The following is a 26,466-nucleotide window of genomic DNA, read 5'->3' as shown; positions in this document are numbered from 1 at the left end:
AGTAAAGAGCTACACTGTGTCCATTTATACACGAGCAGCTCATGATCTGGTGTTTTCAACCTCTCAGAGCAACTCGGTTCAAGCAGCATCTCTATCTTTATGTTTAAATTAGTTTAAAGGCAGTTTGAGAACTCAGTAGATTTTAACCTGTTAACTGTCACTCACGTTTTTGAAGATAGACTTGAATGTGCATGATACCAACCTCAATTTTTATAATTCATGACTGAAAACATTTTGTAACATGATTTTGATGTAATGCAATGTCTGATTTTAAAATGTAAGCTTCCCGTATACGGGACGGGGTGACATTTAACAGGTTAAAATAATTACTAAAATTGTGTGGACACAAGTTTATGATGTTTTCACCAGAATTCCTCCAAAATAAAAGCTTGAGACTTTGAAACGTTTAAAGCTTAAGGGTGTAAACATTTAGAAATTTAAGGCATAATTGTTAGGCCTGTTATTCTATTCAGTTTGATTGGATTCCTAAAACACCAGGGTGACAATTAACCAATTAATTAATCAATCAGAGAACCCTGAATATAAAAAAGTTACATTTCAGGAAATCATGGTCTTTGTAACTTATTTAATTGTGTTCAAATGATTATGCAAATTCCTTTTTTTTTTTTTTTTGGATCAGAGCATATTTCTCAGCTATTATTTTAAATGATACAAGAAAGTTTAAATCAAATACACTTATTTTAGTGTTTGTGAAGGTTATAGTACAAGACAAACATATCACTGTGTATCCTGATGACATTCTGGCATTGCAACACCCTAGAAGTTCAGCCAAATTTTTACATTGTGTTCCTGGCACCAACTCTTCCTAGAGCCAGAGTTTCCTCAGGTATGAATTTCTTATGCTTGTCATCGGGAAAGAAAATATTACCTTAAAAGTTCACCAGTAACCTTTTAGAATTTGATATGCTAATGGTATTTACATGGTATTTGAAGAAAAGGTTTTTAGAATGCCATAACTAGACTTTAAATAAGGTGCTTACTCTGTTGTTGTTGTTGTTGTTGTTGTTTCTACAATTGTTTACAGCTTCAGTAGTCACAGACCCTCAGTGAAGTTTAATTGGGTTATTGATGACCTGGTCCAGTTTCCACACACAGGAAACTCTACAGCGGGGCAATAAATTTGACATTTTTTAAACAAATGTATGACTACAAATTGAAGTTAATATTAATTGAAAAAAATATTTTCTTAAAGTGCCAAACTATCAACATTACTTTGACTGTTTAGTTCCTAAATGTTGAATTACATTGTGCTCAAAAACTCAACCCCTAAAATTATGTTTGATAGTGGCACAATCCATTTTTATATTTTGGATGCACACCCTTTGGTGTCAACAACAAAATATACGTAAAGCATTTCTCCTCTCCTTCTAAAAAGCTATTTATTTTGTTAAACGACTTGCAGGATTGCTTATGCAATGCAGGATTATTTATTTAATATATTAACTGCATTTTATTATTTGCATTTAACATTGTTGTTTTCCTGCCACCCTGTGGACCATTTTGAAGTCATGCCCCAGTAATTAAGATTCATAACTGCAGGTTTTGTTATGACTGATTTCATGTTTATAATTTCTGCAAATCTTTACTGCTTTCTCTGCTCTAGGTAATGGCAAATGACCCTGTGAGCTCTCAGTTAATTGAGGTGAAGCTCACAGCTGATGTAACGACCCCATTAGCTGACCTAGCAGTGATTTCCAAGCCAGAGGCCATTGCTGTAAACACCTCAACTCTCCACACGATTTGAGTAAAAGCTGACATCTCTATAGGCGTTACAATCAGGTTAATGTCTCTGAATTATGACTGAGTTAAATTGATGAAATTAAGGTTGACCTCTTCTGAATGTGTAATACTCCATCATGCTATATTATGAAATTATTTATCTCTCCAGATGGGATTTTGGTGATAATACAGCATATGTCAATCACCTACTTCCTGCTCCTTTAGAGATGAAAAAAGGCTATCTTCACCAAAGCGCCAAATATGTTTATCCGCAAGAGTCCATCCATCTTACATTTTCTTTTCCAGGTACTATGAATAATTGTAATTACACATTTATTTATATTTATTTCATTATTATTTATACAAATATTTATATTATACTTTTTTTGGATTATTTAATTATTAAATTAAATATTATTAAATGATAATTATGTAATATTTGTTTAATGTGTATTCTAGTCCTCATTTAAAGTTTATTACATTAATAGAACTTAAAAAAACAAATCCATGTTTATTTTTCCTCCACATTTCGAATAAATTTTTTTTAAGGTGACTACACGCTGAAAATCAAGGCTTTAGAAGCAATATAACCAAATTGAAACATTTGCAACTGTTAAATTAAGGACTCCAGTATCAAGACTGTTTGGTGTCATTGTCTCCTATTGTATGACAAGTCAATCACACCATCCTCTTTGAGGTATCACTATGGCCTTCTTCATACAGAGTGCTTTATTCATGGAATTTTGGTGGTGACTCTGACCAAGTGAAGGAATATTACAGTCAAGACAAGTCAGGCATGCTTTTAAAAGACCCGGCACATACGATATCACTGTATGAGCCAACAGCTCCCTGTCAGCCTTGACTAACTCTACAGCAGTGGAAGTATTTGATGCTGTCTCAGGTCTCCATCTATAATACAACAGCTTCAGCTTCATTGAACTGAACTGCACCTTTGAACTCTTTAAGCACTGGTCTAAAATGGACCTTTGACTTTGGAGATGGTTTAGTATTTAAAGATCACAGCGAGAGCTCAGCCTCTCACATTTATAAGTCTCTCAAGCTTTAACTAAAGAACACTGGTTTGTTAGGGTGGAAAATTGTTGTTTGCTAATGAGTCAAATTATCATTAAAGGGGGGGTGAAATGCTTGTTTTCACTCAATATCCTGTTAATCTTGAGTACCTATAGAGTAGTACTGCTTCCTTCATAACTCTAAAAAGTCTTTTGTTTTATTATATTCATAAGAGAAAGATAGTCTGTACTGATTTTTCCCGGAAAAACACGACCGACTGGAGGCGTGACGTGTGGGCGGAGCTAAAGAATCTCGAGCGCCAGTAGGCTTTTGCATTGAGAGCGTTTGGAAGCTGTGTCTCATTATCGTGAGGACAAAACCAACCAAAACAAACCATGGCTAACAGTTAGATTCAGCGTATATTTATGATCCACAATCAGATCCAGAGGCTGAAATTTAACAAGAGCAGCACCAGCAATGACATCTCTATGTGGTATGTAGTGAAACTGTATATATTTGCTTAGCGGTTTTGGAAAATTACTAATTTCCACTTTGTCGTCTTTTTTTTTTTTTTTTTAAGCTGTACATGTGGAAAGTGCAGTTTGATGACAACATCGCATGTTGTTTACTTGATGTGCTTAACGTTACGCGCCGATAGCTAAGTTAACAACACAGAGATATTTGAAGCAGTTTTACTCACCGCCTGCAGTTCCAACACACGATCGTGACCCTTTTTCGTTGGGACTGCATTATCCTTAAGAAATAAACGATATGCAAATCCGGCATCAAACTGGGCCTTGTTTGTAAAACAATCATCTTCGAATTGCAGGGAACAAACACTTGCACAACTCCGTTGATCCTCTGTAAAAAATAAACTCCATCCACTGGTCTCTTAATGCTGTTTCTCTTTTGGTAATCTGTGCAGGGTTTTCTTGCCCTGGCAACCAAAAACACACTCCTTTTGTGACATTTTGCGACGCTCTCGCTCTGATCAGTGAATGTGTCTGCTCTCAGTGCTCTGCTGTATGGGAGTGCGCGCTCTTCCGGCAGACGTGCCCTTAGGACCCATATAAGGAAATTCCGCTCCATCTAACGTCACACAGAGCCATACTCGAAAAAACTTTCCGAAATTTGTGACAAACCGGAAGGAGTATTTTAGGAACAGAAATACTCCTTCAAATGTACAACTTAATTTTTGAAACTTTGTCCATGTTTAGCATGGGAATCCAACTCTTTAACAGTGTAAAAAACTCAGTATGCATGAAATAGCATTTCACCCCCCCTTTGACAGACTGCATTGTAAGTAAATTCTGAGGTGCTGGTCAAAGGATATGTTCCATTTTTTACTTTCTCCCTGGGATTTTGGAGATGGCACACAACGTTTTTGCCATTTAAGGAGCTACAACTATCACTCATGCTTTTCTAAATTCAGAAACTTACTCAGTTGGTGTAAATGTTCCTAGCCTGGTGGCCTCGGCCCATTATGAAACCAGCATATGTGTTGAGACTCAAATAACAGATGTTACTCTGCATTCAGCCAAGAGTGCTGTAGCTGTGAATGAGTAAATATGCTTTGAAGTTTTTGTGCTGTCCAAAGTAACAGATTATCTGTTTTGGTAGTATAACAATATTTCTAATGATTTAGTCCCATCCAAAGGCCTGTCACTCCATTGCTTTGTTTTTCAAGAGGAGGGTTTCTGTGCAGGTCCGTGACAAAGTCAGCAGTGGAACAGCTCAATCAACCATTACAGTTTAAAGGTCTGTATCTAACCTACCCATAAAATATGAGGGAAAGCATGATGCTATGACTGGAAATCAGATATATTACTTTTGGGCTGAGCTTCCTGGTAAAGTAGCTTTTTTTTTTTTTGTGGGATTTTGGTCAAGTCAAGTCACCTTTATTTATATAGCGATTTAAACAAAATAACATTAATTAGGAAAACAGTGTGTCAATAATGCAAAATGACAGGTAAAGGCAGTTCATCATTGAATTCAGTGATGTCATCTCAGTTCAGTTTAAATTGTGTCTGTGCAATAATTTGCAATCAAATCAACGATATCGCTGTAAATGAAGTGACCCCAACTAAGCAAGCCAGAGGCTACAGTGGCAAGGAACCGAAACTCCATCAGTGACAGAATGGAGAAAAAAATCTTAGGAGAAACCAGGCTCAGTTGGGGGCCAGTTCTCCTCTGACCAGACGAAACCAGCAGTTCAATTCCAGGCTGCAGCAAAATCAGATTGGGCAGTAGAATCATCTGTTTCTTGTGGTCTTTGTCCTGGTGGTCCTCTGAGACAAGGTCTTTACAGGGGATCTGTATCTGGGGCTCTAGTTGTTCTGGTCTCCGCTGTCTTTCAGGGCTGTAGAGGTCTTTTCTAGGTGCTGATCCACCATCTGGTCTGGATACATACTGGATCCGGGTGACTGCAGTGACCCTATGATCTGGATACAGACAGATCTGGTGGCTATGGTGACCTCGGAATAAGAGAGAAACAGACTAATATTAGCGTAGATGCCATTCTTGTAATGATGTAGAAAGAACATAGGTAAACCGGAACCGGGAACACTTCTCATAACACCCTAATTAATGCAGCTTAAAAATTAACGGATTTGGATATTAGAAGCGTATTAGTATGTTATGTGTAAGCCAGGTTAAAGAGATGGGTTTTTAATCTAGATTTAAACTGCAAGAGTGTGTCTACCTCCCAAACAATGTTAGGTAGGTTATTCCAGAGTTTAGGCGCTAAATAGAAAAAGGATCTGCCGCCCGCAGTTGATTTTGATATGCTAGGTATTATCAAACTGCCTGAGTTTTGAGAATGCAGTGGACGTGGAGGATTATAATGTGACATTGACAGCATAGGCCGTAATTTAGATATATTTTTTTTAGATGGAAAATTTCAAATCTTTTGGTGATGGTTTATAAAAGGAGGGTCAGAATTAATCACAAGTTTTCTATGATCCTGGTCTGTTTCATGTTACAGCCACTGCATCCAATGTGATAAATTCAGATTCTGGGTCTACAGAGATTGAGGTGCAGGCACCACTGTCATTCTTAATGGTTAATACCAGTCAGCCATTTGTGGAGGCTGAAAAAGATACTGCTAATGGTTCCGGCAGATGTTAATTAAAATGTGGTGTTTTATTGGACTGTGAATCCTTTATCACCTCCAAAGCCTGGGATGTCCATGTTCATGCATGTGTTTCCTAAAGCAGGGGTGTTTCAGATGAAAGTCACAGCAAAAATCTAATCGAGTCGAGTAGAATCCATAATGCACTGGAGTTTTAAAGAAAATACAGTAGTAACTCAATCTCAAATGCTAAAGTCTACAAGACATTTTCTGACAAATCAGACCATGGTCTTGACCATGCTCTTGACATGTGGTTCTAACTTGACATCTGGACTGCAAACCAAAGAATGGCAAGTGATAGCAAACTATTTCCACTTTTTACAGACAGCCCTGGTGACATACACATCAAGCTGGTAGTATCCTATTTTCTTGGATCAGTAGATACTGACCTTTCACTGAGAAAAGTAGGGCTTGTGTCTGGTCTGAGTATTTCATCATCAGTGAATACTGTAGCCGAAGGAAAGCCAGTGAGGATATCTGTGAGTGTGTACAGACCTTCTGTACTCATGATTCTTGGATTTTGAGAGCAGTCCTGCAATATCAGATGTGCCCTTTGTTCTGCAAGTTTTTAAAGTTATCTGCGGTCAAGATTAGGTTATCAGTCTTAAATGTATTTGGGGCTGATGATGCAACCAAGCTACTAACAATTCAGGAGAACATCTCTGAAGTGGACTTTCTAATAAATGGACAATTCAGACCACCTTTTGTAAAATCAAATAGCCTCCTGTTGCTCCATGGCTCTACAGGAATAGAAAATTTCCTCATTTGGGAATGGATTTTGATGATTCACAATAACACTGATATGGTTCTTGCATACAATCAAACTGTTAGATATTCTTTTGCGGATGTTGCAGATCACTGTATCACACTTAATGCCTCAAATGGCATTAGCTGGCAAACTGTTTCATATACCGTTACAGTTCAGGATGCCATCAAGGGACTTTTACTTACGACTTAGCAGTGATGTTGTATGTGAAGACAATCCAGTTACTTTCACACCATCTGTTTACCAAGGAAGTGAAGTTTCCTTTTCTTTGGAGTTTATTAATGCAAGTTATTCAGTGGAAATTTGGCAGAATTTTACCACCTTTACTCTTTCAGTTGGAAACCATCTTTTTAAGAGCAACAGCAACAAATCATGCCAGTTATCAAAGTGCAACAGTAATTGTCAGAATTGTGGAAAGAATTAAATGTCTGTATTTGATCGGATGTTGCTCTGCTGTCCTAAAGCCATTCAAAAAAAAAAAATTGCATTTTCAAGCATCCAGTGGCTCACAAGCCAATGACCACTGGACTTTCCTATTCAATGGAGCCCAGTCCTCTTGGGAAATTGTGCAAAATGTTCACTTTCACTAATGGATCTCTGTCTGTTACAGTGGAAGTTGAAAATGGCTTCTTTTCACAGACCCTGACCAGTACAGCAACAATACAGAAGCATGTGAAGAAAGTGAACCTATTTACTACCCACGATGGAGCTTTTATTGATTATCCTATCAAATTTGCAGCTATCATAGATGGAGGGATTTTGTTGATGGCAGTGAAGGAGTCCTGGTTACAGAATCCAGTAGACAAGTCCACAAATATATTGTAACTGGCAAGTTTGTTGTAAAACTAACAGCTTTCAACAACAACAAGTTTCTACCTGTGTCTATATCACAGTCAGTACGTGTTAACTTATTTTACTTCACCTTGCTCTCCACAACATGAACATGAAGTATTTGTCATTTACATTTTCATGATTTCCTCACACTCATTTTGGGTTACACCTGTATGACTTTCTTTCTTCTGTGCACATCAGAATGATATTTTTTAAATGGTCTTTTTTAATTGAAAAATATACATTTCAAAAACTGGGGTTTAATGTTGTTTTGGACCCCACTGACCTTTTATTTTATAGACCAAAACATTCTTGAAAACCTCTTCACAAATTCTATCCATAGAATAAAGAAAAATTACAGAGAAAGCAAAATGCTTTGTAATGTTACAGTTCATTCCAGCCCATACAGAAATACTGTCCAATACTTAATAATGTATGAGAACATTTTACTTATTAAAATTGTTCACGGAAATCTTCATTCTAAAGGGACATTCTTTTAAAGGCATAGTTAATCCGAAAATGAAAATGAAAACCATTTAGTCTCTTGTCATTGTAAATGCATAAGACTTTAGTTCATCTTTGGAATACACACACACAAACACACACACACACACACACACACAATATTTTTGATATTCCCTCATAATTTTTGTCCAATTGAAACTCTACTCAATCAAAAAAGACATTGTAAAATGAATCATTTTAGTGGTTTAATCCATAACTTCTGAAAATACATGATTGTTTTATATGATAAATCAATTTAATCTTGGCTTTGATTCATGTATAATGATTGATCGACACACGGTAAGCACATCGATATCTAAAAAATATGGATTAAAATATATATATGTATATATAGTTTGCAAGATGAAGTGGAAGTCCTATTTTTATTTATTTATTTTTTATTATTATTATTTTATTTTGGAATTACATTAGAGAATGATTAAAGGATTTTATATTTTTGTTAACTATCAGTTTAAGCTATATATATATATATATATATATATATATATATATATATATATATATATATATATATATATATATATATATATATATATATACAGTATTGTTCAAAATAATAGCAGTACAATGTGACTAACCAGAATAATAAAGGTTTTTCGTATATTTTTTTATTGCTACGTGGCAAACAAGTTACCAGTAGGTTCAGTAGATTCTCAGAAAACAAATGAGACCCAGCATTCATGACATGCACGCTCTTAAGGCTGTGCAATTGGGCAATTAGTTGAATTAGTTGAAAGGGGTGTGTTCAAAAAAATAGCAGTGTGGCATTCAATCACTGAGGTCATCAATTTTGTAAAGAAACAGGTGTGAATCAGGTGGCCCCTATTTAAGGATGAAGCCAACACTTGTTGAACATGCATTTGAAAGCTGAGGAAAATGGGTCGTTCAAGACATTGTTCAGAAGAACAGCGTACTTTGATTAAAAAGTTGATTAGAGAGGGGAAAACCTATAAAGAGGTGCAAAAAATGATAGGCTGTTCAGCTAAAATGATCTCCAATGCCTTAAAATGGAGAGCAAAACCAGAGAGACATCAAAATGGATAGAAGAATAACCAGAATGGCAAAGGCTCAGCCAATGATCACCTCCAGGATGATCAAAGACAGTCTGGAGCTACCTGTAAGTACTGTGACAGTTAGAAGACGTCTGTGTGAAGCTAATCTATTTTCAAGAATCCCCCGCAAAGTCCCTCTGTTAAAAAAAAGGCATGTGCAGAAGAGGTTACAATTTGCCAAAGAACACATCAACTGGCCTAAAGAGAAATGGAGGAACATTTTGTGGACTGATGAGAGTAAAATTGTTCTTTTTGGGTCCAAGGGCCACCAGCAGTTTGTGAGACGACCCCCAAACTCTGAATTCAAGCCACAGTACACAGTGAAGACAGTGAAGCATGGAGGTGCAAGCACCATGTTGGGCCTATTTATCGCATACCAGGGATCATGGATCAGTTTGCATATGTTAAAATACTTGAAGAGGTCATGTTGCCCTATGCTGAAGAGGACATGCCCTTGAAATGGTTGTTTCAACAAGACAATGACCCAAAACACACTAGTAAACGCGCAAAGTCTTGGTTCCAAACCAACAAAATTAATGTTATGGAGTGGCCAGCCCAATCTCCAGACCTTAATCCAATTGAGAACTTGTGGGGTGATATCAAAAATGCTGTTTCTGAAGCAAAACCAAGAAATGTGAATGAATTGTGGAATGTTGTTAAAGAATCATGGAGTGGAATAACAGCTGAGAGGTGCCACAAGTTGGTTGACTCCATGCCACACAGATGTCAAGCAGTTTTTAAAAACTGTGGTCATACAACTAAATATTAGTTTAGTGATTCACAGGATTGCTAAATCCCAGAAAAAAAAAATTTTGTACAAAATAGTTTTGAGTTTGTACAGTCAAAGGTAGACACTGCTATTTTTTTTAACACACCCCTTCCAACTAATTGCCCAATTGCACAGCCTTAAGAGCGTGCATATCATGAATGCTGGGTCTTGTTTGTTTTCTGACAATCTACTGAACCTACTGGTAACTTGTTTGCCACGTAGCAATAAAAAATATACTAAAAACCTTGATTATTCTGGTTAGTCACATTGTACTGCTATTATTTTGAACAATACTGTATGTATATATATATATATATATATATATATATATAGAGGAGAAGCTCTTCAATACATTCCTTTCCTTTTTCAAAAGAAAATACATCAGCAGATAGGAGAAAGCTATGTTCCTCTAATGTCTTTAACTCTTTTTTCATTATTATTATTCTTGCAGGTTACAGCGTATAAAAACACATTGCTACCTGTGACTGTAAAATGTGTCTCATGTTATTCCCTGCTGTCATTCCATGCGAGTCATGGCCATGACGATACATTGGCTGGTCATTGTACTATTTTGTGAAGACACTGTACAGGTATTCAATTGATAATATCTCTTAAAATAACTTCATATGCCTGTTATAAGTTTCTCTCTCTCTCTCTCTCTCTCTCTCTCTCTCTATCATACACACACACACACCAAAATTATATTGTTTTAGAACTTCAACACTTCAACTACAGTACAGGTGGACTGCAGAGAATCAGAAAAGGTGAAGCTCTAACACTGAGCGAGGTCACTACCTTGACAGGAAGTCTCTGGAGAGAAATAGTTATTAAACCAGGGGTGCTAATGGAGGGCCAGAAATACACCTTTACTCTCAATGTGTCTGAACCAGCCTATGGGCTTTGGGGGTCAGCAAGCATCACCTTAGTCCCCAACCATCCTCCCTATGGGGGGTTTTGCACTCTGTCACAGATGAATCGCTTCATTTCCTGGAAACCATGGTCTCTTGCAGTTGCTCAGGTAGTGTCATTTCTCTTCTCCTCTTATTTCTCACCCAAATAATGGCTTTGCGGATTGATGCATTCTTTGCTATTTTTTCCTCAATGGCAGGGTGGATGGATGGTGACGGTGACTCAGCCCAGCTGATATTTTCACTGCAGGTGGCACAGTGTGAAGATTTTCGACCATTATGTCCTTTGATTACCCTTTACAGAGGCACTCAGAGGACGTTCAGCAACCTGGTGCTACTGCGCAGTGTGAGCACAGCGGAAAACATAACTGTTATTCATGTGCTGGCACTGGTAGAAGACAGTATGGGGGCATCAGCCATTGCAGCGAGAAAGTTAGTCATTCAGCTGCTTGCCAATTGTATAATCAAATAAAATTTTACTACACACCACAGATCTAAAATTACAATTTATATATTATGAAGGAAACTGACAGTGCTGCTGAGTGACCAATGCACAACGGAGTGGTTGAGGAATAACAGCCAATCAGAGTTATGGGTCTTGCACCAACAAGGCAACCCTCTCAGGACATTTCCCTGAGCAGCCGACTTAACCAGTTCATTGAGATAGCCCTGACAAACCAGTTATCTGTTTAAGGGGCTGTACGCTGTACCTTTCTAATTAAAAAGACTATTAATACTGGATGGATAAAATGGACACTTACTCGCATGAAATGTTCATAATTCATTCATAACTTCAATGAGAATGCTTTTTAAATTCCAAGTCAGTTGTGATTTTTATTTGTGCTAGGAAACCAGATGTCAAATTTGTAGGGCTGCAAAATGATTAATCGTGATTAATCTCATTAAAAATATATATGTGTGTACTGTGTACAGTATATGTATTATGTATATATAAATGCATATAAGTGTTATTATATTAAGGACAAATATTATATAACATAAGATATATATATATATATATATATATATATATATATATATATATATATATATATATATATATATATATATACAGAGCTGGGTAGTAACGGATTACATGTAATCTGGATCACGTAATCAGATTCCAAAACTCAAGTACTTTTAATTAGAGTAAACTACTCGTAAACAGACTACAGTTACTTTTTTATGGATTACATGATTACATATTATTAACACAATGTTAATAAGTCGTTTACAATTCATTGATTTTTCTAAGTTTCTTTTTTTTTTTTTTTTACAGTTATATTTTTTCCTAATAAACCTTCTGCTTATATACGTTTGTGATTCTTCAAGTTTTTCCGGCAGAGAGGGGGAGGGGTCAGAATCACACTCAGAAGAAATCAGCAACATGATAATGTTAAATGGAGGGGAACCTGTTTTTATACAGTCTATGAGGGGAACGCAGCCTTTAATCACTGGATGTTCAAACATCATTTCATCATCAAACATAATTTCACTAACAGATACATCTGTATGATATGTCACTTCTGGTGACGTTTTTATTCATGCATATAGATAAGATACAGTATGTACTGTATATGGACCAAGCTGCAGGAACACTTTATTTTCCCACAATGCCATTATCTGTTGAAATTCTCTGAAATCTAATTTAGTACATTGCACCTCCTACAGTTCCAGTTCAACTTCCTGTGTAGTGTAGCTGATTTAATTCAATTCCAAATCATGAACTAAAATGGGGCCAAGTTCTTAAAAAGATTTACACCAAAATTAAAAATTTGTCATCATTTACTCGCACTCTTTTTTTTTTTCTCAAATCAAAATCCACCACTTCCACAGCTAGCATCCATAAATGCTCAAAAGATGGAGGACAAGATTCAGACAAGATTCAGTCTCTCTGCCGATCTCTGCCTCGCTGTTCTGGGTACATCCGTAACTGAAAAAATGTTCTTCTGTGAAACACAAAAGAAGAATTTTTTATTTTTAAATGTCACTGGGGTCAATGTTTTGTTGTTTGTTTCCCGACATGCAAAAATATCTTCTTTTGTGAAAGAAAGTCATACAGGATCAGAATGCGTAATGAGTAAATGATTACTGAATTTTGGGGCGAATTCAGAATTTAAAGGGACAACTTATCAACAATTAAAAGATGTCAGTCCAATACAACTGCCAAAAAATGCAGTGTCTATAATCCTCCACCCGTTTTCTTTTTACTTTTTTTTTTTTCTCAAATCAAAATCCACCACTTCTACAGCTAGCGTTCATAAATGCTCAAAAGAAGGAGGACAAGATTCAGACACAAGGAAATGTCCTTCAAGCTCTGGTCTCTCTGCTGGTCTCCTTCCAGAAAGCGGCTCTGATCAGCTCAGCTTTGGCCCAGTCCACAGTAAGGCTTTCTACTATTAAATTAATCATAGCTTGACACAAAGCATGTCAGCGTTTTAGAGATCTAGCACAATGTGATATGAGAAGCAGAGACCTGTCACTGAATACAGATTGCATGCTGTGCATAATGAGGAGTGCTACCCAGGAACAAATTATTGTCAAATGTGATATAACAAATGCAAATGATGTACTGTAAAATGTATTTTCTTGCCTGCAGGTGGTTCCCTCTGAAGTGCAGTGCAGCGGCTGCCTTGCAAAGGTGCTGAAAGTCACAGAGAAGATGATCAAAGTGATAAGAGAACAAACAGGACAGGGAGACATCAACCCCACAGACACCGGCTGGAACATTTTGGCTGTTTTAAGTAACTACATTCAGCAGAATTTATATTCAGCAGGATAATAGAGGTTCGCTCTGAAGTTGTAAATCAACCATGGCTTAGCCGTCCTTCCGTTTTTACTGCAGGCAGCACACTGACTGCTGATCAGAGGCAGAGGAACAATTCAGGCCTCAAGCGTCTGGATACATCAGAGACAGCTGTATCAGCACTAGGCCAGATTTTCGAGCTCATGTGTTCATTAATGCTGTTGCAGATGAGTGGAGGAGAAGCTCATTCCCTTGCTGTTCCAAAGATCACTATGGTGGGTGTACGGGGCGACCCTACTAAAGACCTCCTGTGCACAGAGCCCCTTAGTCACTGCCAGTTTCACGTCCCATCAGCACTGAGCTCTCAACTAAAGGAGGAAAAAAAAAATGGTCCTGCAGATCCTTCTGCAAACGGAGGGTGAAGAAAACCCATTCAGTCCAGCTGCAGAGCCTCCCATATCAACCACGCTCGCAGCTATGGAGTTTGCTACACCACAGGGGCAGCAAATTTCTATTGCCAACCTGACGCTAGACACTGCAATACAATTTACTTCGCACAAAAAAAGTAAAAGAGATGGAAAATAATATGTTACTCTGGAGACCAGCCATTTTATCTTATTAGTTTTCAATATAATATGATATGATATGATATGATATGATAAAGTAAACTGTTAATGTAGTGTTCATTATTATATTATATTATTAAGAGTATAATAACAAAACAATACTTCTGTTTAAGAAGGATGCATTAAAAATCATCAAAAATAGCAGTAAATACATTTATAATTTTACAAAAGATAAAGATATTTTGATCTTTCTATTTTTATTCATCAAAAGAATCCTGCAAAAAAAATGTATAATGATTTCCACAATAAATTAAAACAGTATGTTATGTTTTCTACACTGTAAAATAATAAGATCACCAAATCAGCATATTAGAATGACTTCTGAAGTATCATGTGACACTGAAGACTGGAGTGATGGCTAGAAATTCAGCTTTGCCATCACGTGAATAAATTACATTTTGAAAGATATTAAAAATAGAAAATTGGTAATGTAAATGTAATAATATTGCACACTATTACTGTTATTTGGATCAAATAAATGCAGGCTTTCTGAACATTAGAGACTTCAGAACATTAGTTTGCATTTAATTATTTTTTATTTGAAATTATTGTAATGGTAAGTTGGTCTCAGTGTTAGTAATAAATGAATTTAGAGAAAAATACATAACATGTTAGCATTAAATAATATAGAAAGTCTGTGTTTTGTACTGTATTGTAATGTCCTTCCTACTTTTCTGGGACTTGAACATGTCAGTTACTCACAGAAAGTCCTCGGATTTAATAAAAAAATATCTTAATTTGTGTTCTGAAGATGAACAAAGGTCTTACAGGTTTGGAACAATATGAGAGTGTGTACAGAATTTTCATTTTGGGGTGAACTATTCCTTTAAAGGGAACACTAAATTTAAACAAAAAATTTAAAGGTAGTGTATACTACATTATATAATAAATATTTAATTTAATTTATATAATGAAAATATTGTAATGGTCAGTGGATGTCAGTGCTGAAAAAGTACTTTTCACGATATATTAAAATAGAAAAATGTTACTTTAAATTATAATAATATTTCACAATATTACTATCTTTACTGTCATTTTGATCATACAAATGCAGCCCGGAGAGTATAAGAGACTTCTTTCAATATAAATAAATCAGTCAATCAATTAATCAATCAATCAAAACAGGCTGGAAAAGAGGATCTGGTAAATATAGCCTTTAATTTACATGCTAAAACATTCATCAACCTCATAAAACTCAGCAAACAAGATGTTTTCAAATTATAAAACATCCAAATTCACCAGGTACCACTGCAGATGTTGGCATTACCCTGTATGGCCTGATTAAAAGTGGCTCACGTCACCTTCAAAGAAAAAGAGCTTTCCAGAGGAATAGCCTGGATGACTTCCAACTTGAAACAGATGCCAATCTAGGAGAGATCTAAAAAATACACATCTGGCATGACAACACAGATCCGTGGCTGTGAATAGCTTCCTTTCTTCTTTCTAAAATAACAAATCCTCGCAAACAAGTGCTCCTATCTCACTGATAGGTCTTTCAGGGTGGCTTGGGAAGGGGAGGTATCCAAAGCACAGCAACTTGTCACTGGGGTTCCTCAGGGATCAGTTCTTGGACACCTCCTCTTCTCCATATGCATGACATCACTGGTTCCTATCATACATGGCTTCTCCTACCTTTGCTATGCTGATGACACACAGCTCTATCTTTCATTTCAACCAGATGATCCAACAGTAGCTGCATGGATCTCAGGCTGTCTGGTGGACATCTTGGCATGGAGGAAAAATATCACCTACATCTCAACCTGGCAAAGACTGAGCTTCTGGTCTTCCCTGCTACTCCATCTCTACAGCATGATTTCACCATTCAGCTAAGTTCTTCTACAATTACCCCATCAAATTTGGTAAGAAATCTTGGTGTAACCTTTGATGACCAGCTGTCCTTCAAAGACCACATTGCAAAGACTGCTCAATCTTGCAGGTTTGCATTCCACAACATCAGAAAGATCAGGCCCTTTCTATCAGAGCATGCTGCTCAACTTCTTGTCCAGGCCCTTGTCATTTCTAGGCTGGACTACTGCAATGCACTTCTGGACTTCCATCAAGCACAATCAAACCTCTACAAATGATTCAGAATGCAGCAGCACGACTGGTCTTCAATGAGCCCCAAAGAGCCCATGTTACACCCCTTTTAATCTCCTTGCACTGGCTTCCAGTTGCGGCTCACATCAAGTTAAAGACATTGATGCTTGCATCTAGAACAGCCACAGGCTCCGCATCCGCCTACTTCCACTTGCTATTATGAATCTACATCCCCACCAGAAGTCTAAGATCCACTAGTGAGCGATGCCTCATGGTACCATCCATGGCCATAGCCAGGTTTTGAAAATTAGTGAGGTCAAGGGGGTTTCTATAATAACCCCCTTATTATAGAATTGTGCTTTGCGCTCTCGCTCACAACTCTCTGAAGACGCGTTCACTTCGGCAGCGTCCCGCAGACGCAGTGATGATTTTCATACCATGGATGCTAAACATCTTTCTCTTTATTTATTCCTTCTCTCTTTAGCTTGTATTTATTTGAACAATTTCTAAAACTTGCTATTACAAGCACGTCCTGTGTTTGTTGGCCTCTTTAAGAAGAATCGCTTATGTATCTCCCAATTGTAAGTCCCTTTGGATAAAAGCGTCTGCAAAATGACTAAATGTAAATGTGTTTTCCAGGCCTTGACCCATCCTGGTTCCTAAAACATGTGATAGTCTGGGACATACAAACAGACAACATGTTCTTCTTCTTGGTGGAAGACTGGCTACTTGTGGAGAATCAGAAGAACTCTGAAAGGGTGGAGAAAGTTATTTTAGCATCTTGTAAATATACACATGCTGTACAGCGTAAATCATATTTGCTTTTCATAACCTTGTGATCCCCTTAGGTCCTCAAAAGCTGCAGCCATTTAAGAGGGTCCTACATTCCCAGTTGCTATTTGGCCTTCAAGAGCACCATCTGTGGATTTCATTATTGGAACGGCTGGCCCACAGCCACTTTAGCTGAACCCAGAGGGTCACCTGCTGCACCCTCTTATTACATCTCTATCTGGCAGCTGGGGCAATTTGGTATGGAGCAGTGGGCAGAAAGGGCAGCAGGTAATAGACTTGACCTTCAAAGGCCATGGATAACAGATTGAGCTTGTATAGCTTACAATGTAGGTGCAGGTAATTACATCTCGTAAAACAAAGTAATTACATCTTGTAAAACAGAGCAATTTCAGTTTTTCTCCGAGCTGCAGAAGTCTTTGTTACTGATTAATGGCACAGGAGAATAATATTCATCACTGAACAAACGAATGAATTTCCTCTCGTTCCTCTCAAAACAAATGGGTTATTCTTCACATTTGTTACTGTTCTGAACTCAGCAGTCCAGTCTCTACCCAGATGGTGATAAATCCAGAGAATGTATTGGGTGGAATAACAGTTGCATCTTTGATGTTTCCTTTCCAAATAATTCTCAGATTTTTATTCCAAAACACCAAGAGCAAGGTATATATATGTCAATCTACACAATCCCTTCTGAAACCATACTGTAGATATAATATTTTGACTTCTAACTTGCACTACAGTTCAGAAGTTTGGGGTTGCTAAGATTTTATGGTCACACTTTATTGTATTTATTTTTGCTATTAACAAACTATGACTTTTGCCTCAAAATAAACTGCTAATTTGCTGCTTATTATTAGTTAGTTAGGTAGTTGTTACGTTTAGATATTGGATAAGAGTAGGAATATAGACTATGGTCATGCAGAATATGTGCTTTATAAGTACTAATAAGCAGCCAATGTGTTATTAATATGCATGCTAATAAACAACTAGTTAATAGTAAGAATTCAAATAAATATACAATGACCCCAAATATTTGAATAATGGATTGTGATTTATCTGTAGGTGACATTGGATTTGCATCTCTGTGTGTCATACCGTGGAGATGGATGTTTTCCTCAGTCACCCAGACCTCTCTTACACTGATCTATGATGGACCATCTCTTTTCACTGTGAGAGAAAGTCCATTCTCATGGTTAATGAATTGATTTTATAGAGAGTCCTCAATCATAATTTCCTGGGAATGACCTGTTCCAAGTTTATTCTACATGACATTGCAATACTACATGCCTTTAAAAAGTTAATGTTACAGTGTTGTTTTACTCATTTTACAGAATGGATCAGTGGCCATCATGTGACCATATTTTTTGCATACCTGAGCTTACAGGAACCAAATAAAAAAATAATTAAAAAAAGCATTCTGCAACTACATTTGTCAACCTTGACCTCTGACCACGACACCTTAGAACCAATCAGGTCTTCAGGTTTGAAGAAATACAGTCACTCTCTGAAATTCAAAATTCTGTCATCATACACTTACCCTCATGCCGTTCTAAACCTGTATGACTTTCTTTTTTCTGAGGAACAAAGCTTTGCTCTTTTTCATATAATGAAATAAGGTCAATAAGGACTGGGTCTGTCAAACTCCAAAAGGACAAAATATTTAAATAAATTATATTCCATATCTTTCTTATATGGAACAATTTTCTCTTTTGTAGAGGAAGATCTATATCAGCAGACTTGGATACTGCAAATACGTTTTCCTTGGAGCCAGAAGCATCTGACAGTGGCCATTTCACACCCAACGACACCATCCTGTCTGACATGTGAGTTCTTCATTGAACGTTTCACACTGACCCACGCACAATTTATCAGGATACATGGTCACATACTTTTTTCCTTCAGCAAGGACAGCTTGTGCAGTGAGTGGTCTGATCTGAGCAAAGATACGCCTACATCGAACCTGGCTTTCACAAGTCCTCCTACTCACTATCAGTGCTCAGTGATGCCAGCACATTTTTCCTTAGTCTCCCACCCAACTCTATAATCACCATATCCAACACACGCATTGGTGAGCCCACACCATCCCCAGGGAATTAATTGATATTCTCTATTGAGATATTGAAAGGTAACAAGGTCACGCTCTGACGTGTTGTGAACATGTGGCCATTTCTTGATCCTATTTTCATCCTTTTTTTCACTTTATTCCCATAATTTCCTTGTGTTTACCTAACTCTTGTGTAACAAACTCAGTTTTTGCCTTATATGCTGACATGGCAAGAAAAACTACTCAGGTATTGTTCGTGGTGTACCTGGTTTGTTTCTTTTATTAATAATAATAATAATAATAATAATAATAATAATAATTCATTACATTTATATAGCACTTTTATAGGCACTCTAAACACTTTACATAGTCAGGGGGTATCTCCTCATCCACCACCAGTGTGCAGCATCCACCTGGATGATGCGACGGCAGCCATATTGCGCCAGAATGCCCACCACACACCAACTTACTGATGGAGAGGAGACGGAGTGATGAAGCCAATCAGCAGATATATGGGGATTGTTAGGAGGCCATGATGGTCAGAGGCCAATGGGCAAATATAGCCAGGATGCAGAGATCACGCCTCTACTCTTTTCGAAAGACATCCTGGGATTTTTAATGACCACAGAGAGTCAGGACCTCGGTTTAACGTCTCATCTGAAGGACAGTGCTTGTTGACAGTATAGTGTCCCCATCACTACACTGGGGCGCTAAGACCCACACAGACCACAGGGTGAGCACCCCCTGCTGGCCTCATTAACACCTCTTCCAACATTAACCTAGTTTTCCCAGGAGGTCTCCCATCCAGGTACTGATCAGGCTCAGCCCTGCTTAGATTCAGTGGGCAACCGGTCTTGGGGTCCGGGGTTATATGGCTTTTATCGTGGGTTCTGTGTGTGGGTCACCTGCTGTTGGCTGTTTTTTTGAGAACAGGCCTCGTTCTGGTAGGACTGTATGGAAGCAGGTTTTCCAGCTCTGTGGTTGTCATGTGGTTGGTGTCCGCCCTATCAGCTTTCCTCGCTTTTGCTTTGCTGTTAAAACCATTTTGTTAAGTTATAAACCTATTTTGCACTGCTCTTTCCATACACTGAACAAAATTATAAATGCATCACTTTTATTTTTGCCCCCATTTTTCATGAGCTGAACTCAAAGACCTAAGACTTTTTCTGTGTACACACAAGACCTATTTCTCTCAAATATTGTTCACAAATCCGTCTAAATCTGTGCCCAAACATGCTCAATGGGTGATATGTCTGGTGAGTATGCTGGCCATATAAGAAATGTTTGTATCTAGATGTTTTCAGCTTCAAAGAATTGTGTACAGATCCTTGCAACATGGGGCCGTTCATTATCATGCTGCAACATGAGGTGATGGTCATGGATTAATGGCACCATAATGGGCCTCAGGATCTCGTCATGGTATCTCTATGCATTCAAAATGCCATCAATAAAATGCACCTGTGTTCACTGTCCATAACATATGCCTGGCCATACCATAACCCCACTGCCACCATGGGCCACTCGATCCAAAACGTTGACTTCAGCAAACCACTCAACCACACGACACCATTACAAGCTGTCTGCCATCTGCAGACTGAGATGGCTTATGGTAGAGAAATGCACATTCAATTCATGGGCAACTGCTCTGGTGGACATTTCTGAAGTCAGCATGCCAACTGCACGGTCCCTTAAAACTTGTGACATCTTTGGCATTGTGCCAAGTGGCCTATTATTGCAGCCAGCCTGTCTAATTAGCATCTTGATATGCCACACCTGCCAGGTGGATGGATTATCTTGGCAAAGGAGAAGTGCTAACTAACACCAATTTAGACAAATTTGTGAACAATATTTGAGAAAAATAGCCCTTTTGTATACCAAGAAAAAGTCTTAGATCTTTGAGTTCAGTTCATGAAAAATAGGGTCAAAAACAAAAGTGCTGCATTAAGAATTTTCTTAATTGTACAAAGAAACTGAAAATGTGTATTATATCTATATATAATACTATATCTGGCTGCTGTGGTGAGACTGGTGGAGCCAGAGGTGGAGGATCGTTTGGCTTAGAAGACAGAAATCAGAAGAACAGAAGAGGATCTGGGGAATAAGATGCTTCTTCTCAGTTGATGGCCTGCTGCAGGCTAAAACGGAAGCATGGAAGTGGAGAACACTTCGAATCTTAATTAGGGTTATCTCAGACACATGATGAATCCATTCAGCTCTCATTTAATCCTCAGAGACCTATAACAGCTGCATTCTGACTCTAATGGATATTAATATTAATTTTAATGGTCTTTTTTCATGTTCTATGCTGATAATCAGATAAGCTTAGTCTATATGCTTTTCCTGTTTGTGGTTCTGATGGTGAACTACCAGGAACATATGCATGAAGCCAACAGAAGATGGCTTCACTCTATTTAACACATGCTGATCACAGCTTCACCAGGCCAGCCCAGTCTCACTGCATTATCAGGGTAAAGCATACTCTATACATTATACATGTTCCACTGAAACTGATTTTTCTTTTTGAGGTCCCAGAGAGCTTATTGATTTGTATAAAAAATAATAGGAACCCTCTTTTAATATGTTCCACTGACCCAATCAAAACTTTAACCCTCCACTGTATCGCAAAATGCAATTCAGAAACTTGACATCAGCATAGTAATGCTACTGAATTTTGGGGTCTGACGGACCTCTTTGATTAGAAACAGAGATGCATTGGTTAGAGATGCAGAATTTAGTAGAAAAACAGTAAAGGTCCAAGATAATTCAAGAAAAAAAGATGTGTGTTGGGATGGGATTCATGGGAATTGGGGCTTGGGGCAAATAGTGCACGAAACAGAACTGAGCATGTGAACATTTATTAATAAGTTGAATAAGTAATTACTAAATAATAACCTTTTTTTTAATTGCTTATTAATAAATGTTCACCTTTTTATTATTGATGATGCCTCTAGTAATTATGTCTGATATTTAATTTACAACCTACTTTGGGTTTATCACTTCAATTCTGAGAAAAAAATAATTGTGAGATGTTAACTCACAACTGAAAGAAAAAAAAAATCAGAATTACCTTTTTTTTTTACTAAGTGGCAGAAACGGGTTTCCGTAAAATCATAACCTTTTTAAAAGTGTATTTTTCTCTCACTCTCTCTCTCTCCTCAAAGTCTGCAGCCAAAACATCAGAGTTAAGTTCCAATCTGGTTGAGTTCCTTTGATGCTGACTGCTCATGTTTCATCACATGCCAAGCCTGGACAGCAGAGCTCCTCGGCACACAGCAAGAACACTGCAGCACTTTCAACATGGTGAGAGAGAACAGGACACAAAGAGAGAGACTGTCAGCATGTGAATAAGATGATATGCAGCTTGAACAGCTGAGAATATAACAATATTTTCCGTAGTACACTTGTCTTTAGGAAAATGATCACAATGTCTTCTCTCAAGGCCGAGGACAGAGGAAGTAATGCTTAGGAACAACAGTGAATCACAAAGTGGATGACAACAGGGTATGATGTCACACCATTATACACAAAACATCACTGTAGAGGAAAATACCTTGTTCTCCACATGTCCAGGCCTATACTTTCTGTATAGTATGGAAGTTATTAGTACCAGAGACCCAGCATACTTATCAACTCAGTGATTCTTATGATTTGTGCGACAGGACACAGGCAGTATTGAGTATTGAGTTCACTCACTATCATAAACAGACGGGCATCTTGGCACCGGTTTCTATTCTCCTGGATCAAACACAGACAGGCAGAGTCCTTTCTTTCATCTCCATCCAGCCTTTTCACATCTCTCCATTATTTGGTCCAGACTCACACGTCACATTGACGGTACCTGCTCTTCTACGAGAAACAATTGAAACTAATTTCACAATTTGAACAGAGTTCAAATGGATTTGTGGTTTTCTTATAGGCGTATTACTAGGTTCTGCTACTGCTGTTTGGCCTGTGTTTTGTGAGTGCTGAAGTATGGCCCTTGATCAGGAAGCCAAGTCAGTACCTGAGGCAAGCCTGGTGCTGGGTTCAGCCGTTGTAAGCTCTACTGACGCTAGCAGCAGCTGTTCTTCATCTGTATTTCCTCTCTACGACTACAGCCTACATCTCCAGACATCGCTCCCAGCCCTCCTCCTTTGCTGACTTCCATAGTTCTGTCAGACTGGCCAGAAAATCCAATCAGCTCTCAGCAATTGTATTAACCCTCAAGTTATTGGCCCTTATCAAATGATTTTTATTTTAGCACATGATCTAAGAAATGTTATTTTTCTATTGTATTTTTGCTCTAAATAATTTCTGCACCTCAAACCAGGACCTCATCATTCTCTTTGTCTCTTTCAGCTCTTCTTGGGTTCAGTGGAAGGCTTTAGGACCTTAGGGCAGGCAAGTTCTTCTCTGCTGGGTGTGCTAATGGTGCATATGTGTCTGCGTCCACTTTGTGAGCATCATTCAGTGGTGGCAACTCTCTACTGTCAGTCTGCCATGGGCATTGGATGTCGGGTACTGGGGTGCCTATGTGCTGCTGTATTCATTTAACTTACCAAATGAGCCACAGGGCTATGCGATGGTACAGTTCCTCAACAGCTCAAACTATGGTACAAAGAGGTACAAATACCATGACTGACTAATATAGATTAAATAATAATAATAATAATAATAAAACTGTAGTTTCCATTTTTTTCAACTACAAAAGCCAATAAGCGTGCTTTATAAAGCAACATTTGGGTTCATTTACATCTATTTGTAAAAGTATTTTCTTCAATCAACACTTAATCAAAAAATAAATAAATAATAATGACAGTTTGTTTTAAATAAATAAATGTAATTGAAATTAATTATAAAATATAGATAAATCATATTTAGAAATAAAATTACATATTCAAAAAATAAACTATGAGAAATGTCCACTGAGTGGTTCAATTTGTGAACCCTGGCACTTTTTTTTATTATGTTGATATAAGTACGTATTGCTGTGTTTTTTTTATGTTGATATAAATACGTACTGTGGTGGTTCGGAATTCAAATATCCGGGGACTATCGCTAAATATGCCCTAACATAAAACCCAACCCTAAACCTACCCGATAGTGTGCAAAACTGATACAAAAACGCATTTGATAATCCAACCGTGCCATTTGAACTTCCTTAGCCTCTATGCAGATTTGAACTGCTTTGTCGGACCGTGGTTACTCAGGATTCGAACAGAGTACCCCTCAAGTACATCGTCGTACTCTGTGAGCTACCGAACAAACTCAGCGCTGATGAAAACCCGTTCATATGAAACTGGATAACATTGAAAAGCATCAGTTTTCAAATCTCCCAGGAATTTAAAATGATGCTTTATTAATTAAAACGAAAAGGAATAAACAATGTCATAGTTTTACTGCCTCTAGTGTTCATTTATTTTGGAAACTGCAGTTATATGTACTTATTGGTATGTAAGTATTTCGCGTCTCACAAAAAAGTGCACCCAGGTACCTTTATGCCATGAGACGAGGTAGTGAATGATAGTGCATGTAACAAACAGCAAGATATTTACAACCATAAAGTGAAAGTATTAACATATTATACATCAAAAACTTTCCAACATTAATAAGAAGAAGAAATGTGTCGTGAGCACATTATCTGAAAGATCATGTGACACTGACGTACTGGCAGTTTTGCCATCACAGAAATAAATTACATTTTCAAATATATTGTGTTAAAATAAAATAACAGGGTAAAACTTTATTTTGATTGACATTATACTAAATATAAGTAACTTTGAAACTATATGTCTACTAGCAGTCATTAGACTGTCTGCTTAATATCTTCAATATCACTGAATCCAAACTTTTGAAGTTTATGGACATCCACTTTAACTCTAATACACAAAATATTTCAATGCATAATTCTAAATTTTATCCATCCATCTATATATACACACACAAACTTGCTCCTTTTTATTTCCTTATGTCTTTCGTAGTTTCAGCACAGAGTCAAGTTTGAAGGAATGGTTCCTCCACCCTCCAGATCCTCCCAGTCTCTGAAGCCTCCAGCTGCTCCGTCCTGCTTCAGCATTAAGTGGTGCCCTGGTGCCCTGTGTTGACAGCCTCCTGGCTGGTTTTGACCACATCATCCAGCCGATCGAAGAAGTCTATAACTTTGAGCTCCAACCGCAGCAGATCCCTCCACCTCCCCAACACTCCCTCCACGTCCCTCTACCTAGGTTTTGATATGTTACCCCTCTCCAGAGTCTATCAAAGGTGTCATTAATACCCTTCCACATCACTGTGCTACACGCTAAGAGTCCTCTCTGATGGGGCCTGCTGCTCAGTTTGGTAAGAGAATACTTTCTGCAGTGGACAGAAGAATGAACAGCCCGAACCCGAGAAAATGGCTTGTCCCAAGATGCGGAGCCTGGAATTCAGTCACCTGCCATTCTGAGTCTGAGAGCATGTGTGTGACAGCATGACAATTAAGAGATGGGCATGGCACACTGAATATTCAAATATGCCATTAATTATGAATAATACATTTTTGACACAGTGAATTCACAGTGTGCTAGTCACAACTGCTTTAGATTTTGTAAATTGTGTTTCTACCTCTTGACTGGTGCATTTGCGATGCGTTTCATGTTTGTTTGCCTTTGATTTCACCACACTCAGTATGTTCCTGTATATTAATAAATCTGTTTTATTTTTGCCAATAAAATAATACGGCCATCCAAACGGTGGCTTAAACGTCAGAATATTTGTGTTTATCATTCAAAACATCTTAAAGTGTTAAAGACAGAAGAAATAAGCAAGATGACTACATAGTATGACCTTCTGCCAGGTTTGAGCAAATGAAACTTATTTGCTGAATATGTACATTTAAGTGAAGCAAACAAACTTCATTTTATTATTTTCAATGGTTTGTTGAGGTGCATGTATTCTCAGCACAGAAGATCTCTAATGCAACCACTAGATGGCTCTAACATCAAACTAATATTCTGGGAAGTGCAAACAGGCTTTGCCTTCCAAGTCCCGATTTCAGACTCTTGCTAAGATCAGCAGCCAGTTGCAACAAACCGCTTAAGCTAAGAAAACCCTTAGAGCTAATACCCATACAATTATTACGAAAGGGTTTTCTCAGCTTAAGGGGCTTATGAGGCTGGTATGTCCTCACATCCACTTTGTGAGCAGACTATTACAGTGAGCAACAGAAGACCTTGCAGTCTGCCTTCACTGAAACCTCTTTTTGAATTCCAATACTGGTTGATCCCAACAGATCATTTCAGAAGTGTCACGGCCAAACGTCTAGGAAGCCAAGCATGTGGATGCTTCCTGTTTCAAGGCTTCTTGATCATGCATGCGGCCCAAAATAAATCAGATGAATGTGAACGCACATTAAACGTGTCCCAGCAGCAGACGCACTAAGCAGGTTTAAGAATGAGCACCAGAAAGAGAACACTCCATACAAAGTCCCTTTTCTCTCTTTCCATTCCTATTATATAAGAGGCATAACCCAGCG

General features: G+C 37.8%; 1 pseudogene; it reads left to right on the top strand.

The window, feature by feature from the left end:
- The first annotated feature begins 6,168 nt into the window (after positions 1-6,168).
- LOC127969297 (polycystin-1-like) lies at positions 6,169-21,449 on the top strand (annotated as a pseudogene).
- The last annotated feature ends 5,017 nt before the right edge of the window (positions 21,450-26,466 follow it).

The sequence above is a fragment of the Carassius gibelio genome, chromosome B12, assembly GCF_023724105.1.
Source record: "Carassius gibelio isolate Cgi1373 ecotype wild population from Czech Republic chromosome B12, carGib1.2-hapl.c, whole genome shotgun sequence".
NCBI classification, from domain to species: Eukaryota; Metazoa; Chordata; class Actinopteri; order Cypriniformes; family Cyprinidae; genus Carassius; species Carassius gibelio.
Note: the sequence above shows the minus strand (reverse complement) of the source record. Positions and strands in the feature narration are given on the sequence as shown.